The 20,038-nt window shown below is 36.3% G+C and overlaps 1 long non-coding RNA gene and 1 other non-coding gene across 3 annotated transcripts in view; both read left to right on the top strand.

Moving 5' to 3' along the window:
* The window catches only part of LOC144616897 (uncharacterized), a 197,255-nt gene that overhangs the window by 62,844 nt on the left and 114,373 nt on the right, over positions 1-20,038 (top strand). The window lies entirely within an intron of this gene.
* Positions 3,951-4,055, top strand: LOC132660443 (U6 spliceosomal RNA). The gene has a single exon (XR_009601793.1). It is a non-coding gene; the product is annotated as a U6 spliceosomal RNA (small nuclear RNA).

Below are 20,038 nucleotides of genomic sequence, written 5' to 3'. Positions count from 1 at the left end.
ATATTTACCAATATAATTATTATACAGTTATGTATTTTAATCATCTTTTAAAATATTTTATAGAGTAAGCAAAAATCAGTATTTATACAAAAGCCAAAACATCTCTGGGATGTTTGTTACATGCATGTGGCACCTGCGGGATATTTCTTACAGCTTTTACAGGCTTTTATGTCTTGAGTATCTTAGTAACTTAACATTCAATTTTCTTTTTCACTTTTGGCTTTAAAAAGAGACAACCAAATAGGTTTATCATATGAAGCCACTGAGATTTAAAATATTTAATATAAATCATTTTAAAAGAAAAATACAGTGGTGTATTTGGTACTGATTTATAAAGAGATGTTTGCAACCTTCTTGAAATTTTTCAAAATACTACATGAAATGTCTATTTACATCACTATTCCTTTGTTTGTCCTTGATCTTTTTATATCCCATGATTACTACTATATAGCAATGCTTGTTCTAATGTATGTCCTTTATAAAACATAAGCTTACAATTCAGGTTTATCAAAATAGCAAGTCTTTGTTTAGGAAATGCATTATTTCTGAAACTTATGCAAACCCATAATATCGCTCTTTTCATTGGTGGATAGATCTCCAAGAGAGTAAGCACAGATGTAGAAGTTAAGATTTATGTACAACTTAGAAGACCTACTTACAGTCTACGAACAGTGCCCTTGGGAAGAGAATTGCTCTATACCTCCTAAGTTCAACATTGAGTTCATTTCATAAAGCAGCATGTATAAACCTTCAAGGCTTAATGAAATAATGGGCCCTTTGAGAAAGCCTACACTCATTTGTCACTCATAGTTCACTCAAACACTAGGAGGGTTGAAAATATTTCTGTCTCAGATTTAGATGCATTAAAAACCTGGTCTTCAGAATGAAGTTGATGAAACATCTGATTCACTCCGTTGGCTTTATCAAAATGCAATTTCCTGGGTTCACTCCAGATCTAGTGAATAACATGTCAGTGAGTGGGCGGCCTGGAGTCTGCATTTTGATTAAGTTCCTCAGGTGCTTCATATGCCTTCTGAAGATAAAGAGGTTACACATACTTTTCACGTTTATGTGTCCTCTGAAGTAACATTTTAGCTTAAAAGTGTGAAAACCAGATGTGATTTGGATAAACATGTTGGGAAATTGTACTATATATGGTATCTTGGGTATTTAGGAACTGGGGATTTACCTCTATAAAATGCCTACATGGTGGATGCTTTATACATATAATTTAATATAATCCTAACCATAATCTTATGGGAATAGGTATCATTATATCAGTTTTATGGATAAGAGAACAAGCTCAAAGATGTTAAATAACCTTATCTGAGTTACACAGATAATAACTGGAAAATTTGAAAAAACAATTCATTATATCAAACTTTAAAGCTTTTTCTACTATATTAGGTTGCTGGCTTGGATGGAGCAGAGGAAGCAATACTTTTTTTTTTTAATTTTTTTTTTAACGTTTATTTATTTTTGAGACAGAGAGAGACAGAGCATGAATGGGGGAGGGTCAGAGAGAGAGGGAGACACAGAATCTGAAACAGGCTCCAGGCTCTGAGCTGTCAGCACAGAGCCCGATGCGGGGCTTGAACTCACGGACCGCGAGATCGTGACCTGAGCCGAAGTCAGACGCCTAACCGACTGACCCACCCAGGCGCCCCAGGAAGCAATACTTTTTTGAAACAAACTCATGCTAACCAATAAGCACTTGCTCTATCAGTTAGTAGAACAAACTGGTAAGGGAGAAATTCTTACACCAACTTCATAGATGAGACACAGAGAGGTTAGGTACCTTGCTGATAAACTCATATTTATTCATCCATTTATGTACGTATATATTTATTTCCATATTAAAAGGCTACAGAGGACTGAATATGAGGTTGAACAAAGCATGCCTTGTCTCTGCCCTTATGGAGATTGTAGACTAGCTTAAGAGACACCATAATTTGTGATAAATGCTGTCAGAACAAAAATAACAGGAGAAATCTAAGTTGGAACTCAAAGAAGGCTTATCCAGAGAAGTGACACTTGAGCTAAGACACAAAGTCTGAGTAAGATTCACAATGTAAAAAGTGAGAGGAAAAGCATTCTGGGCAGAGGGAATATCATGTGAAAAGTTTATGAGGTAGAAACAACTTGCACTTTCAGGAACTGGAAGGACAGTGTGGCCATCATGGAGGACAAGGAGTGAATGGTACTGATGCTGGAATCGGTAGCCATATGACTGAGGTCTCTGATGGCAAAATCAAAGATTCTTGGCAATGCTTCTATGTCAAAAGACAGAGAAAGAGATCCATTTTGCATATTAAAAGATCATTCTGGGTGTTCTGTAAATAGGCCCGCTTTGTTGTGGTGTGGTTCAAATGAGAACAATGCATAAAATTAATTGAGAGTGGCAACAGAAATGTAGAAATGGAGAGTAATTTTAAAAATAAGTTTGGATTTAGAATCAGCAGGGCTTCATACTGATGGGGTGAAGACATAATGACAAAGCTATGTAGAAAATGATTTCTAACTTTCTGTCTTTTAGAAACTGGATGAAGAGAGACTAGAGGGCCATATGCTGAGGAAAGAAACATTATAGAGGAAAAGGTTGAAATATGGAACCTGGGGCTTTGGTGGAAATATATACGGGTGGGCTTCCTGAGCACAAAGATCTTTTTTTAATCCATGGCAATAATAGAGCTCACCTGAAGAGACCTCCTAGAATGAGAAACAAAGAAAGCCCAACAGGTTAAGCAGGAAGGGAGCCAGGAAGTGAGACTGAGCAGGAGAAGCCAGAGACATACAGGAAATCAGAAGCGTCATGGTGTCATGGAAACCAAGGAAAGAGGGAATTTCGAGGATGGGATGGTCAGTCTTTGAGTGTTTCAGCAAGGGCCAACAAGGTGCAGAGGGAACAGTGTTCTCCATTTGGTCAAACCCCAGGGACAGTTTCAGGCCTGTTCTACTTCTAAAAATCTTGGCAGTAAAAGTACATAGGGAATCAGGGTAAAATTTGGAGATTTGGAGTTAGGGGAGCATACTTTTTAGAGCTCTGTAGTAGAGCCTATTCAAATACTAATGGGAAAAGTACAAAAAGGAGGAAGATTAATGATCTGCCAAAAATAATAGGTAAAGGGAGGATAAACATTTTTGAGAAGATGAGAACAGGTGGAGGAACTTTGGCAGAAGAAAGGACACTTTTCCCATTCAAACGGAGGGAATAATAAAGGACGACAATGGTGATAGCTAACACTGTTTTGCTATACACTATCATTTTTGATGAGTGGCAATGTATACGTACATTGTGTTTATATGTAAGTATGTGTTATATGTACGTATGTGTTATATGAATGTTACCTTAATATATATTAATTTGATTAATATATTAGCCTCCCTAATAACTTTCTAAGATTGGTATTCTTATCGCCACTTTATGTATGGGTGCAAGAAGTATAAGCGATTTGCCTAGGTCGCACAACTAGGGAGTGAAGAAATGGGATTTGACATAGAGCCTAAGCCAAGAACTGCAGACCTCCTGGTAGGAAAGTGAATTCCTTCTTATCTGAGTACTTCTACCTACGTGATGTACAAGGCGAAGGCATGGACTAAAGGGTGCAGGGATGGTAGTGGTGAAAGAGATAAAGGGAGATTTTAAAGTGTATGAAATAGTGGCTAGAGAACTTGGGAAAGCATGCTTACAGGCGAAGGGTGAAATAGATGCTCATGTAGTGGTCGGTCCTCATTTGCGTTTTGTGAGAAGTGACTTACAGTGATACCAGTCAGCCTGGTTTTGTGACTGAATACCTTCCATAAGGTATTCCATAAGATGCAATATGAATCCAGGTAAAAGAAAGTGGATAGTTGGGTTCACTCAGGGCCAGAGCGTTTTGGGTTTTATTTTGTTTTGGCAAGGAAGTTGGAAGTCGACGATATTTGCGAAGGAGTAGCAAATCAAGAGTGTACTCGCTTTGGAAGCACATATACTAAAATTGGAACGACACAGAGAAGACTAGCATGGCCCCTGCACAAATCAAGAGTGTAAACCTGAATCTGTCTACATTTTATCCAGTCCCACTGCATTGCCACTAAGAATTATAAGATTACTCTGAGTGAGCAAAAAATTTAATAATGATGCATCAAACCATAATTCTGTAAGATTAAAACAAGAAGAAAAAAATATTTAAAAAGAGGGAACTAAAACAGCTACCTAGCTAGTTACTCATAATATAATAATATGCTGTGATTGGGGAAGTAGTAGAAAGTCTTCTAATTTACAACAGTATGTTTGAATGTACTTACACTTGGAGAATTTTCCAGGATTGCTAGCAATATTATGCCCCAAGCACATTGCTGAGATTTCCTGTATTTTTTCCAAAGCATTTAACTTTCGAAGTAAACTGCATTTTCCTATACATTTGCTATATTTTCCCTTAAATTCTTTGTTTTCTTAAAACTATTTCACATATCTATTTCATCCTTGCTAATGGACACCAGCAAAGTTACAATTTCATGGACATTAATGTTGATTAAAATAGATTTTCTATCATTTATGTAGGAAAGACATGATACATAATTGCTCATAAAATTTAAGCAGCAATAGTGTGTAAATTGATTCCTTTAAGAGAAATGTGCAGTTTTAAGGTCACTATTTCATGCATGCATCATTCATTACCCATGGTGACACTATATTGCCTATTCAAAGTTATCTCAAAGCCAGAAACAAATAAAAAGCTAGGCCTAAGCTGGTGAGAAATGTGGTTTATTAGCATTTTTACAGATTCTTGCAAGTAAAGTTTCCCTAAATGGATCCACATGGGAATGGTTGTGAATAGATAATTTTCTCTACAAATCTTTCATTGTAGAATCAGGGATTATGAATTTCACAGCCATAGACAATGTTAAATTTATTTTATTCCAATCTCAGATACACATATTTATTTCTGAGTTTTATGCAAAATCAGCTACCATATATTATGTGCAAATGTTGGTTCATGCCTATATCTTAATTACAAAGTAGAATGAGAAATCAATTTGTAAAATTTTGGAAAGAGCTTACCTAGTATATACTAGAATTTACTCACATATCAAATTCACTATGATGAAAACCAGGACTTTTTAATAAAATTTACATGTGTCTATCAAAAGCAGTGGCTATAATTTGTAAACCTTAAAATATGTTGACAAGGTTAGTGCTATAAAAATTAAGATCTTCATGTCATTTGACTTTGACAAAGACTTATCAGAATGAGGGAAGGAGCTCAGTCAGTACTGGGATGGACAAAAGCAAGAAACTCTACAGCTGAAACCCAGAGAGACATAATGGGATACAAGGTCCCTTCCAAGATGATTAGTGGAAGCCCAGCAAAGAAAGCAGAGCAAAAACCAACAAATAAGGTGCCAGGAAACAAAAGCAGTATGTGATAATTCCTGGAGGGGATCTAAGCCAGGATTCAGTAATTTTTTTACTCAATATATAGTACATGCCTACCAAATGCCAGGCAATCTTTTAGAGGCTTGAGGTAGAGGTCCACATGGACCTTACATCATAGTGAAGGGAAGAAATACTAAATATTAAACATAACAAATAAATAACTGTTGGAAAGTATTACACACTATGGAAAAAACAAAACAAAACAAAACAAAACAAAACAAACAAACAAAAAACCAAGGTGGGGCAAGAGGGATCAGAGCTGTGCAGTGTGGAATCAGGGTTACAATTAAGTAGGATGATTAGGACCCAGCTAAAAGAGGTGTTGCCTTGGGGGAGTGAAGGGATTAGCCATACAGATACTTGATAGAAGAGAAAGCTCTCAGTGCAAAGGCTCCAAAGTGGGACAATGCCTGACTCACTCATAGGAAAGGGTCAGTGTGTCCAGAGTAAAGTGCATCAAGGAGAGGAATCTGGACACAGGGTCAGAGAGGGACAGGCAGGGCTGTCTCTCTATGGCTATCTTCTTCCCTTTACTGTTTATGTCCCTGTGTGTCTCCTTTCCCCTAGTGTTAAAAGGAACGGCTTGCACTGGCTACATCACACAGTGAAGGGGAGGGGAAAGAAATAGAAGTCTGATTCTATGGGATAGGTAAGGTAGTAGGACTGTAGGTTAACAGTTACAGGTTCCCTGAGAGAGTGTGAAGAAAAGACAAGGTTGGACAGATTTGTTTTTTTTTTTTTTGTTTTTTGTTTTTTTTTTTTTTTTTAATATATGAAATTTACTGTCAAATTGGTTTCCATACAACACCCAGTGCTCATCCCAAAAGGTGCCCTCCTCAATACCCATCACCCACCCTGCCCTCCCTCCCACCCTGCCCTCCCTCCCACCCCCCATCAACCCTCAGTTTGTTCTCAGTTTTTAACAGACTCTAATGCTTTGGCTCTCTCCCACTCTAACCTCTTTTTTTTTTTTTTTTTTTTTTTTCCTTCCCCTCCCCCATGGGTTTCTGTTATGTTTCTCAGGATCCACATAAGAGTGAAACCATATGGTATCTGTCTTTCTCTGTATGGCTTATTTCACTTAGCATCACACTCTCCAGTTCCATCCATGTTGCTACAAAAGGCCATATTTCATTTTTTCTCATTGCCACGTAGTATTCCATTGTGTATATAAACCACAATTTCTTTATCCATTCATCAGTTGATGGACATTTAGGCTCTTTCCATAATTTGGCTATTGTTGAGAGTGCCGCTATAAACATTGGGGTACAGGTGCCCCTATGCATCAGTACTCCTGTATCCCTTGGGTAAATAAGGTTGGACAGATTTGGATTAAATCCTGTCTCTATCACTAATGAACTCTCTGACCTAAAAAATATGACTTAACTTTCATGAATCTTGATCTCTTCAGTGATAAAATGAGCATCGTGGCACCATTTTCCTAAAACACCACTAGGATCAGCTAATGTATGTAAACTGTTAGCCACTGGGCGCAGTTATGAGGTAGGCCTTTGTGACGAGCTGTCTTCTTCTCTTGTCTATTTTGGCTGCTTAGCACTCCTGTCACTGATTCCAGCTCAGACATTACTATCTTTTCTGGAAATAACTTGGATTTGAGTAAAAGAACTAGACTTCTTTTACTAACAAAAAGACTATTGAAACAGTTGTATAGAATAAGCCAGACACACAGAGATAATAAGAAAAAGTATTTAAAAGTTTTTCCCACTACACATTCAAACTTGTTCCATGGTACCTACCCCCGCCCCCCCCCAGTCCCCATTAAATAAATTGTAGACAAAATTCTAGGCTTTTTCTGGTCACTTTTATTACATTCCTGTATCACTTGGGTTAACTACAATGGAAAGGAGGGGCCTGGGGGTCTTGCCAATGTTTTCTTGCCTATGGTGCCCACCCCCCCCCCCCCACTGCCCCACCTCCCTAACCATTTGGCTGCCTTTGATGGGCAGGAGAGGTGAGTGGCTGGTAAGTTCTTTCTCAGTGGAGATTGTTGTGAGTTGGCATTGGTGTTCTCTGGGTCTGGCAAGGGTTTAAAACTGACAGTTTTTCTCATGGGGTGATTTTGGAATGCCCCAGACACCCTGCAATACTGGGAATGTCCCTCTTGCAGATCCCTTGAAATGAATTACTTTAACTGTTTCAACTAGCCATTTATATGTTATGCCCAGCCCTGCAGCACCCAGTGGTATGGTCCCAACTGCTCTCCACCAGGGTTCCCTCCACCTCCATGTGCCCCTCTTGGACAAGATCTCAGACGGTTTCAGTTTTTGTTGCCTGCTCCAGAGGCCCACTTTTCATTCCAGAGGAAGTGGTCATGTACCTTTGATCCCAATAAACTCTGGGAATGCAGGCCGTCTTCAGTATCTTGCTCAGCTCTCAGAACAGTTAGAATGCTCAAGCTTTAGATTTTTCAGATTTGAGTCCAACACTAATGAGTACATTACTAGAGATCCAAGAGACACATGGTCTCTTGAAGCACTTTTTTTCTGGGCTTAGAAATAGATGTCAAATGCCTTCACTGTCCTGTAATGAGGGTAGGATGGAATTCACAGCCTGTAGATAACTTCCTCTGGACAAATCGAATATCCAGTGTTCTGGCTTCTATACTTTAAACCCAGACTGGAGTAAGTGAGGAACCTAGGGTCAAAAACCAGCGTTCCACCATCTCCTTTCTAGGTCCTGCATCTTGTTCCACTATCTTCTCAAGAAACAGCATAGTGTATTACAGAATAAAAAGTCCTAAGATAAAACATCTTTCCAACTATTCATGCCACAAATATAAACAAGTGTCAAAAAAAGATCTTAGCTCCAGGAAAGGCTGAGAGACTGCCCAATACAGTATCAAGTGGGAGAATTGCAAATGCATTGTTCCTGTCATATGTATTTAGCATTTGTTTCAAATACTAAAACTATACTGAATCCTCCTTATCAGCATAATTCATGCCCTTAAGAATAATATACATATGTATAATATTCCAGGTGATATAATTATTTACTTAAAGCATTGATTTTTTTTTATATGTTCCAGTGTTTAAGTGCTTGAGAATGAGTCTTTTCCCTACAACTTTCTTTTTTTTTTCTTCTGAACAAAGTTTTATGATGACAAGCAGTTTTCAGTTTGAATACTGAATGCAGGTCAACACAAAGGATTTCTGACCTCTCAAGACTTGCTAATGCCAAATATTTTATTTTATTTTTTTTGAGATGGTTGGATTTATAATTATTTTTTAGTATAATTTATTGTCAAATGGGTTTCCATACAACACCCAGTGCTCATCCCAAGTGTCCTCCTCAATGCCCATCACCCACTTTTCCCTCTTCCCCACCCCCCATTAACCCTCAATTTGTTCTCAGTATTTAAGAGTCTCTTAAGGTTTGCCTCCCTCCCTCTCTGTAACTTTTTTCTTCCCCTTCCCCTCCCCCATGGTCTTCTGTTAAGTTTCTCAAGATCCACATATGAGTGAAAACATATGGTATATCTGTCCTTCTCTGACTGACTTATTTCACTTAGCATAATACCCTCCAGTTCCATCCACATTGCTGCAAATGGCCAGATTTCACTCCCCACAACTTTCAATGTTCTTAGATTCAAAAGAATATTTTCTCTTCAAAATAATTACCAACATAAGCAACCTTTCCTCTACTGAGGACATATTTCATCTATTTTTTGAATGACTAAACACCATGTGGATCCAAATTGAGTAAGTGATTTGGGATCAAATGATTTGTGACTACGTGGTGATCAAGCTGGAAAATAACATTTATTGGGGGGGGGGAATTAAAGATATGACACTAAGGTGATGTGACTGGGTTCTCATGCATACCAAAAAGGTTCTAAAAAGAGGCATTACAAATAGTAATAAGGAAAAGAATAGCATCATTGAGGGAGAAGCATTGCCTTTTAAGATAACTGCTTGGTAGAACATAGCACTAATGTAGAAAGAAATTTCTGATAAGATTAATATTATTTATCTTCTAGTTCATATGTAATAAAGAAAAGCTAAAACAGAGATACTTGAATATTACTGGCATTGAAGATTTTTTACTTATGGTATTCTCATCTTGATTTTCAATTTGTGCATTTGATTTTACAAAGAAATCCAAATGTGATTCAATTCCTCAGAACTCACATGCTATTTCTTGCTCTCATTTATGTTATTCAAAAGACATGTAATAATTAGATGAAAATTCAGAATATTCAGAAAGTCAGAATTATTTTCTACCCTCCTCCTTTCCTTACAATCTTAAATATATATGTTACTTAGATTAAGCCTACTAGAATATTTGGTGCACATTAAATCCAGAAATAAAGATGAGTGATATTTTTGTTACATGTTAAATATCTACACTAGACACTCTCTTTTAAAGAGTGAGAAATTGGGGCGCCTGAGTGGCTCAGTCGGTTAAGTGTCCGACTTCGGCTCAGGTCACGATCTCACAGTCCCTGAGTTGGAGCCCCGCATCTGGCTCTGCGCTGACAGCTCACAGCCTGGAGCCTGTTTCAGATTCTGTGTCTCCCTCTCTGTCTGACCCCCCCCCATTCATGCTCTGTCTCTCTCTGTCTCAAAAATAAATAAACGTTAAAAAAATAATAATAAAAATAAAAAGTGGGAAATTAATTAGTTTGCTTTTAGACAACATTACCAATGTTTTCTTTGTTTTCCCCCAAATGAACAGCAGTGTAATATAACTTAGATGCAACCAATGTGGTGTTACTTAAAAATACTCACTATTGTTAGTAATGAATACTTCCTAGAAACCAGCCTTACTATTTATGAAAAGTGTGCTCAAGAAAAACAAATGAAGTTTTCAACTATTTCAATTGACATGGACTCTAGTAAATAAATAAACATAAAAGAAATTAAGTATCTTTAGCAGCAAATACAAAAAAATTTACCCATTCCTACTATAAAATGGCTATATTTCAGGTTTATCAGACTGAATTTAATTAGTTTGCTTTATGGTCTACATGTTAGAAATTAAATGACTTCCCCTCTGTGAATGTATTTTCCACATAATTTCTAATATTTGAAATATATTACACAAGTTAGTTGAATCTATGACTTCTTACCATAAATTTATGACTAGATTGCTTTAAAATTAATTGACATTGGAAGGAAAAAAATATCCAGGAAGACTGTAATAAAATAAGACACAAATAAGCTTCTCAAAAAGAGCTATTTGATGTTTGTTCATTGTGCATGAAAGAGGGTTAATGGAATTCTCTGAAACTTTTTTTTTTCTCTCTCCCTCCAGGGACTTCTAAAATAGAGAAAATATTTAAAAAGACATTTACTTAAAACAATTTTTACATTGAAAATCTATGAGTCGTCAACATCCATTTCATCCCAGATTATTTTTCTCTCAGCCAGTCATGGTAGTTCCTTTCTTTTTATTACAGCCAACAATTAGTTCAGAAATGGGTGTGTGACCCAAATATTGCAGATTAAAAGTAAGGCTAACTGAGCATTCTGGGAAAAGCTTTCTCTCCCTTAATGGAAGCAGTAAGAAGAAATAGTTTACAATTTTCCTCTAGAATATATATCAAAAATGTTGTAACCATCTTTCTACCGTACTGAATATGAAGCCAGATTCACCAAGATTCACAGATCAGATCAAGGAAAGTGGAGGCATAGTTGACATTTCAAATACCAACTCGGGAGGACATACCCTACATCGGACTTCCAATTAAATATAATATTGTACTCATTTGTTTATGTGCTTATTGTCTCTACCCCCTGAAACATAAACTCTATGAAGCAAAAACATTATTTTGTTCATAGTTGTATCTCTGATGCTTAGATCAATGGCTGGTGCATGGTAGGTACCGATATGTGCCAAATGAATAAGGAAAAAACAAACTTTATGTGTGTGTGTGTGTGTGTGTGTGTGTGTGTGTGTGCGTAATTACACATACATTTTTGCATGGTTATGCGTGTGTATGTATACATGTATTTATGTGGGAATATATTACACTCATATAACTTCTATCTGCTTCCACTGAAGACACCCTAATGAACAAAGAGCACATCTAGTGCCCAGAACTTGGCTCCTATTAACATTCCTCTTTAAAAGAACTAGGGCTCCTTGAGAAATAACAGATTGTAGGGCTGGGACAGAGAAGGAATAAGATGAACTGGAAATCAATTGTTACATATGAAAAAACTGTCTAAAAATATGATAGGGTTATGTCACAAGAACATAAGAGTCCAAAATGTCTTCAACTGGTCAAATCTGAGATACTCTGGGCACTGAAATAAGTCAAGAATACAAGTAATTATAAATTATTGAAGAAAATGGCAATGCATACACCCATATGGGTATTAAATAGATAAATAATGAAACAAATAAATTGAGAAGTGTCACCTGAAAATCTGGAGGAAGTGCTCGAGTTGGAAAACCATTATTTTAAAACCATCATAGTTTGGATTGTTTCATCCAAGATATATCAGTGGCTGCTAAACCTACATGCGTAGGGGATTAGATGAAGAGTGGGATCTGTGTATGATCTTTCAGTGTCTCTCAACAGATTGTTTATCATTACAGGGAAAAAGAGTAACTATGAAGTACAAAAATTGGATCATATCTTGAACAGGTGATCAAAATTAATAGCACCCAGGGCTTCCAGATTTGATACTGTGAAAAGGATATAACATCACTTTTATAGTTTTCCAGGTCAAAATGCTTTACCTAAGTCTAATCATGAGGAAACATTAGACAAATAAAGTTAGAGCATCCTATTACCAAGATAAAGGAAGTGTTCTTTAAAAATGTGAACATCACAAAAGACAAAGATTGAGGAATTGTGTAGACTGAAAGACCTGTCAATTAAATGCAATACATTATCTTGGACTAAAGCTGGCACTGGAGAATAAAAAACATTAGAACTGACATTATTGGAATAAAATATTGTATCAATAGTAAATGACTAAAGTTGATAATTCTACTATGGTTATGAGAATATCTTTATTCTGTGGAAATATATTGATTTAGGGCCACGATGTATGCAACTTTCTCTAAAAGGTTTAAACAAAAACACATTGTATGAAAAAAAAGCAAATGATAAAACAAATGGGTCAATATATTAATAATAGGTAAATTTGGGGAAATTGTACAACGTTGTTTTGTATACTATTTTTGTAACTTTTCTGTAAGTTTGAAATTATTTCCAAAATAAAGTGGTTTTGAGGAACTCTTGTGTAATGTGGTAAAGTTTGACCTTCTTTAAAAATTTTTAGAACATCATTCCATGAGAATAGTAAAATAAGTAAGATCTTTCCGAGATGATATCAAAAGATAAGGGGATATTCACAAAGAGAAAGAACTTTATTTAAGCTGAAATCAGAAAACCTTTACAAAAAGTAGAACAAGGTTGATTTGGCATTCTTATAACTAATATTTGCATGGGGGAAATGGAGATCTTTGAAAAAGATTTTTTCCTTTGCATATGAGAGATTAATAGAGAGCTGTTAAAGCAAGACTGAGAAAGCCTTCAAATTGAACCTGGAACAGTGATGAGATGAGACAATCTCTTCTTTCTCTTACAACCAGGCTGTAATAACAACAGAGTTTGTTTTAATTTATTTAATTTATTTTATTTTGTCATTATTATTTTCTTTAAGTAAAAGAGGTGAGAAAAAAACCAAAAGAAATGTAAATGCATTTTGGAAGATAGAAAAGTAGATGACTCAGCTAAAGTTAGAAGTTGAACCTTTGTATCCATAAGATCCTAACAAGAGAAGAACTGAAAGTCCTGTGAAATCCCTGGAGAAACCTGACAGGTTTGACAGTTGGAAAGCAGGAATAACGTCTGAAATGAAAAGAAGGGGGAGGAATTCTCTCTTCAGATGGTTTTCCTGATACACTCTGTGATGATTAATTTTATGTACCAACTTGGCTACATTCCCATGCCCAGGTGTTTTGGTTAAGCACCAGAATAGATGTGGTCATGAAGGCATCGGTAAACATGATTAATATTTTAATCGCTAGCCTTTGGGTAAAGCACATCGCTCTCCAAAATGTGGGTGGGCCTCATCCAATCAGTTGAAGGCCTTAGGAGAATAGAGTGAGGGTTTTTTTTCTGCCTCCAAATGGCCTGTAGACTCAAAATACAACATCAAATCCTGACTGAATTTCCAGCCTGCAAACCTGCTGGCCTGCTCAGTGAATTTCAGACTTACCAGCCCTGAGAATCACATGACTCATTCCCTCAATTAATTTATATACATACATTTTTATATTCATATATATGGACACATACATACATATATACATCACACACACACATACACTACATATATACACTATTGGTTCTGTTCTATGAAGTATCCTAATACACCCTCTATACAAAAGTAGAGACAAGACTATTTAGGTACAGAAACAGGATGATGTGAGGTAAGTTACTGAGAACAGGGAAGATAGTCAAGGTAATCACTCAGGACAAAGAGATGGAAAATAGTTCAAAGGTGATAGGAAAATGAGTATTCTGATCTAGGAGATCCAATATCTAAGAATAGGCCCAAGTCCAATAAAAAGAACAGGAAAAACAGAACAGACAAAAGTATCAAAGAAATGTATCAAGGAAAGTCCAGCATTAGTCAAACTGAAAGGGCATCTTGATGGTCCCAGGAACATGAACGAAGAGATGTCCACAAAGTCACATCACCAAGAAAAATACAGGGATAAAGAGAAGTGACTAACAGCTTCCAAAGTGTAGGACAGATCAAGGAGCAAAATATAGGATTCAGGATGTCATCAAGAGTTGCTTTTTTTTAAGTTTATTTATTTATTTTGAGAGAGATATGGAGAGAGTACAAGTGGGCAAGGGGGAGAGAGAGAGAGAGAGAGAGGGAATCCGAAGCAGGCACTACTCTGTCAGTGCAAAGCCTGACAGGGGCTTGATCTCAAAAACCATGAGATCATGATCTGAGCTGAAATCAAGAGTCAGATGTTTAATTAACTGAGCCATCCAGGTGACCGAGGATATCATCAGACTTTTAATCACCACCACTAAATATTATAAATAAAAGCCTTCAAACTGCTAAGATTTTTTTTATCTAGAATTCCATATCCAGACAAAAAGTCAATCATATATAAGGGAAAAATAAAACCATTTTTAGATATTCAAGAAAAACAACATCCATCACAATCACCCAAGCATCTTTTCTGAGGAAGCCACTAGAGGATGTTTTCATTTGGCAAAATGAGGCTTTAAAAAAAAAAAGTAGGGCATGGTGTCCAGAAAGAAGAATCCAAGAGAGGGAATCAGACAAAGGATGTTTTTTGAAAGCAGCTGGTCACTCAGCCTGGGAGCAACCTCTGCAAATCTGAGCAGAAAGCAGGAAAGCAGGGAGGTCTCCAGGAGGTAAGCTCTGCTGATGGATGATTTGATATGTCTGAATGTTTGTAGAAAATTATTGATAGATATTCGACAAGTTTACTGCAGCATAAAATGATTCTAACGATTACATAGAACACTAAGCCAATGAGAAAATGAAGTGATTAACTATAGAAGAAACAAAGAAGTTGAACAAGAAAGGGGATATAAGGAGTAAGCAGATTAAATATTGTCTTTAATAATGTAAACTCTGACAATCCTATCAAAATAATAGGAGCATTCTTCACAGAGCTAGAACGAACAATCCTAAAATTTGTATGGAACCACAAAAGACACCAACTAGCCAAAGTAATCCTGAAAAAGAAAACAAAGCTTGAGGCATCACAATTCTGGACTTGAAGCTGTATTACAAAGCTGTAGTCATCAAGACAGTATGGTACTGGCACAGAAACAGACACTCAGATCAATGGAACAGAATAGAGAACCCAGAAATGGACCCACAAACATATGGCCAACTAACCTTTGACAAAGCAGGAAAAAGTATTCAATAGAAAACAGGCAGTCTCTTCAGCAAGTGATGTTGGGAAAATTGGACAGCAACATGCAGAAGAATGAACCTGGACCACTTTTTTACACCGTGCACAAAAATAAACTCAAAATGGATGAAAGACCTAAACATAAGAAAGGAAGCCATCAAAATCCTACAGGAGGAAAGAGGCAACAACCTTGTTGGCCTTGGCCACAGCGAATTCTTATTTGACATGTGTCTGAAGGCAAGGGAAACAAAAGCAAATATGAACTGTCGGGACCTCATCAAGATAATGAAGCACAGCAAAGGAAACAATAAGCAAAACTAAAAGACAACCGACAGAATGGGAGAAGATATTTGCAAATAACATATCAGATAAAGGGTTAGTATCCAAAATCTGTAAAAAAACTCATCAAACTCAACACCCAAAAAACAATAATCCAGTGAAGAAATGGTCAAAAGACATGGATAGACACTTTTTCAAAGAAGACATTCAGATGGCAGACAGACACATGAAAAATGCTCAACATCACTCATCATCAGGAAAATAAAAATCAAAACTACAATGAGATACCACCTCACACTTGTCAGAATGGCTAAAATGAACAACTCAGGCAACAACGGATGCTGGTGAAGATGTGGAGAAAGAGGAACACTTTTGGCACTGCTGGTGGGAATGCAAACTGGTATACAGCCACTCTGGAAAACAGTATGGAGGTTCCTCAAAAAATTAAAAATAGAACTACCCTATGACCCAGCAATTGCACTACTAGGTATTTATCTAAAGGATACAGTAGTGCTGATGTGAAGGGGCACATGCACCCCCATGTTTATAGCAGCACTATCAACAATAGCCAAGTATGGAAAGAGCCCAAAAGTCCATTAACGGAGGAATGGATAAAGAAGATATGGTATATGTATACAATGGAATATTACTTAGCGATCAAAAAGAATGAAATCTTGTCATTTGTAACAATGTGGATGGAACGAGAGTGTATTATGCTAAGCAAGATAAGTCAGTCAAGGCAAATATCATATGATTTCACTTATATGTGGAATTTAAGAAACAAAACATATTAATATAAGGAAGGGAAGCAAAAATAACATAAAAACAGAGAGGGAGACAAACCATAGAGACTCTTAAATACAGAGAACAAACTGAAGGTTGCCAGAGGGGTGTTGTGTGGGGGGACAGGCCAAATAGGCAATGGGCATTGAGGAGGGCACTTGTTGGGGTGAGCACTGGGTGTTATATGTAAGTGATGAATCACTAAATTCTATTCCTGAAAAAAAAATAAAAACAAATAAAAAGGAAAAAAAAAATAATGTAAACTCTGACTATTGCTTTAACAACAACAACAACAACAACAACAACAACAACAACAACAACAAAACCCCCAAACAAACAAAAATCCCTCACCCTAAGTAATACAAATATTTTGAGGTAATGGGGAAAGTGAAGTTGGAGGAGAAGTATAGTAGAGAACTATCTTCTCAATCAGTAGAAGAGGAAGGTAATAGACAATGAGAAAAATTATAAATAAGAAACAGTATAAATATTTTATTAAGATAAACGGATACAAATACTAAAAGAAATAGCTAAAAGATTTGAAAGTGGCTGCCCCTGGGTAATAATACAGGTAGGTAGAAAGGAATAGTCCCAAAGTCCATTTTTAATATCAATATTATATTACTATTAGTGTTTTAAACATATTAATAATCTTTGATTTTTAAACTTGAGTAGACACGCTATTTTCATTTAAAAATTAATTTTTAAGAACAAGGATATATATCTCATGCATCTATAACCAGGAAAATTATTTCAATTATTATTTATAGAGGATGATAAAAATTTCAATATGGTTTGCCCTTTATAAAGCATTTGGATCCTTGAAATTGTAAATATGTGTAAAATGAAGGACAATTAAGGATTTCAGTATTGTGAAGGTAGCATCAGGTAAAAAGCACTTTCTCTTGTGATTTTGAATTTGTGATCTAGCTGTGATCAGAACATCTGTGCAGACACTAGCTGAATTTAAGGCAATCTGCTCTGGTATTTATGAACTGAATATTCTCTCCTTTCTACACTTTTTGGACAGAAATTTGAGTAAATGGGCACAATACTTTAAAAGTTATCATATAACAACAGCAAAGGACTGAATGTATGTATGACACAGACTGTCAGCTTATGGCAGTGTCCTTTTTCCTCTTTCTGTTAGTGATAAGAATTCCGATTTGGTCTGTTTCCTGGAGGAGGGGGGATGCTGTAAACTTCACTCTCCCTTGAGGTTGTATAGATCTCCCTTGCCCTTTTATTTATCCTGCTACTTGGAATAGGGAGGGAGGGAAATACTGTACGATGCCTGAAGTTCATGCATCCCTCTTGGACCGAGAAGATGAGGGCCATTTCAGGGATGGAATAACAAAAACTAGAAGTGTACAACATGGGGCCACTATACCAGTCAGGGGCTTCTTATAGGTGGGAGAAAAATACAATTATGTTTTACTTAAGCTGGGTTTCTCAGTCTTACCTCACATATAGTTTGAAATAGTTTTCCTTTCTCCTAAGATTTAAAGCACTTAAATTTTAATGTAGAAATAAAATAGAAACCGAGTAGCTTTATAATAATAGAGTGTGTAGGACTTATATCTTGCATTTCCCCCTAAATAAACTACAGCTAAGCTTCTGATAAAACAAACTATGAGTAAAAGTTCAGTTTTAGCACGACTTAAGAAGCAATGGTATTCTTGTGAGGTGTCAATAAACAGGATGATACAGAAGCAGATTGATGGAGATAGGAATTATATCTGTTAGAATTACTGCCTGAGATTAATAATTACTTACAGGGGCGCCTGGGTGGCTCAGTCGGTTAAGCGTCTGACTTCGGCTCAGGTCACGATCTCGCGGTCCGTGAGTTCGAGCCCCGCGTCGGGCTCTGGGCTGATGGCTCAGAGTCTGGAGCCTGCTTCCGATTCTGTGTTTCCCTCTCTCTCTGCCCCTCCCCCGTTCATGCTCTGTCTCTCTCTGTCTCAAAAATAAATAAACCGTTAAAAAAAAAAATTTTTAATAATTACTTACAAAGTAGGAAAATGAAACTAGCTATACGCAGGAATACATTTAACTAAAATCCAGCAGAATCAGTTAATAGGTTTATTGAGAATATTGCTGCTGTCAACTTCTATTGGCATGGCAGGCCAAATAACAAAATTAAGACTACTGTCCTAATGGGAAGCAAAGATGGAACTTCTAGCTTATTAAAATCTCATCTTAAAAGAAGTGGCTGTTTTATTAAAAGCTCAATCGATTTCTGTTCATGTTTCTTATCCACTGTATTTCCTGAGTGACCAATACCGAGAGCATGCATAGTGGTTTCATAAAAGGTCATGACTGGCAGGATATCATTATTTGTGCCCATGATTTAAAAAAAAAATAGCAGCTTTATTGAGATACACTATACATAACTTATGTACTATAAAATTAGTTCTTTTAGTTGAAGAGTGAAATACAGTGGGGTTTTTTGGTTGCATTATCATCACTACTATTTAATTTGGGGACATTTTCATCACCTCAAATGAAACATTGAAAAAATAGCAACTATTAACCATTTCATTACTTTGAAAAGATACCCATTAGCAGTCAATCCTCCTATCCTTGTCCCTGGGAACCAATAAACTACTTTCTGTGGGTGTGGATACTCGTGTCCGAATTACTTTAAGTAGGATACTTTTTTAAGATTCATCCATGCCGCGGCATGTCTCAGTACCTTATTGCTTTTTATAACTGGATAGTATTACATGGTATGGATATGCTGCTTTTTGTATTTCTAGTCAGGTCAAGGACAACTGGGGTTGATGACACCTTTCAACTATTATGAATAATGCTGCTCAGAACATCTGTGCACACACTTCTGTGTGAACCTGTGTATTCAGTTCTGAGTGTGTACTTATGAGTGGAATTACTAGGTTACAAGGTAATTCTATGTTTAATACGTTAAGTCAAATTGTTTCCCACAGTGGCTGCATCATCGTAAATCTCCACCAGTAATGTATGAGGGTTCCAACTTCTCTACATCCATGCCAACACTTGAAATTGTGTGTCTTTTTTTTTATTATTACAGTAATCCTAGTGAGTATGAAGTGAAATCTCACTGTAGTTGCAATCTGCATTTCCTTAACAGTAATGATATTGAGCATCTTTTAATGTGTATATCGGGCATCTGTGTATCTTCTGGGGAGAAATATCTATTCAAATCCTTTGCCCATTTTAATTGGGTTGTTTGTTATTGTAGTGTTCTTCATATATTCTAGATATAAGACCCTTTCAGATGTGTTGAAAATATGTTCTTCCATTCTCTGTACTATCTTTTCATCTTCTTTGTTTCTTTTTGAAGTGAAAAGTAAATATTTTAATCATGACAAAAACAGTCCCAGATCACAATTGTATGTAACTAGAAATTAATAACTAAAAGAGAAAGAGAACAAACAAAAACAATTTTAACATCTAGAAAATAAATATAAGTACTGACAATAATAACCCAGGAGTCAAAATAAGAAGTTAGAAATGAAATTGCACGGCATTTAGAAAGCTCAAATGAAATGTATTTTGGCTACACAAAAGTTGATTAAAATATTTACAAATCAAAACTTCATAGCCAGAAATATTATTAACAAATTCAAATAACTGCAGTATTTGCCAAATAACATTTTTATTTTTATTTTTATTCTTTGAGAG

Source organism: Panthera onca, chromosome B4 (genome assembly GCF_046562875.1).
Source record: "Panthera onca isolate mPanOnc1 chromosome B4, mPanOnc1 haplotype 2, whole genome shotgun sequence".
NCBI lineage: Eukaryota > Metazoa > Chordata > Mammalia > Carnivora > Felidae > Panthera > Panthera onca.
Note: the sequence above shows the minus strand (reverse complement) of the source record. Positions and strands in the feature narration are given on the sequence as shown.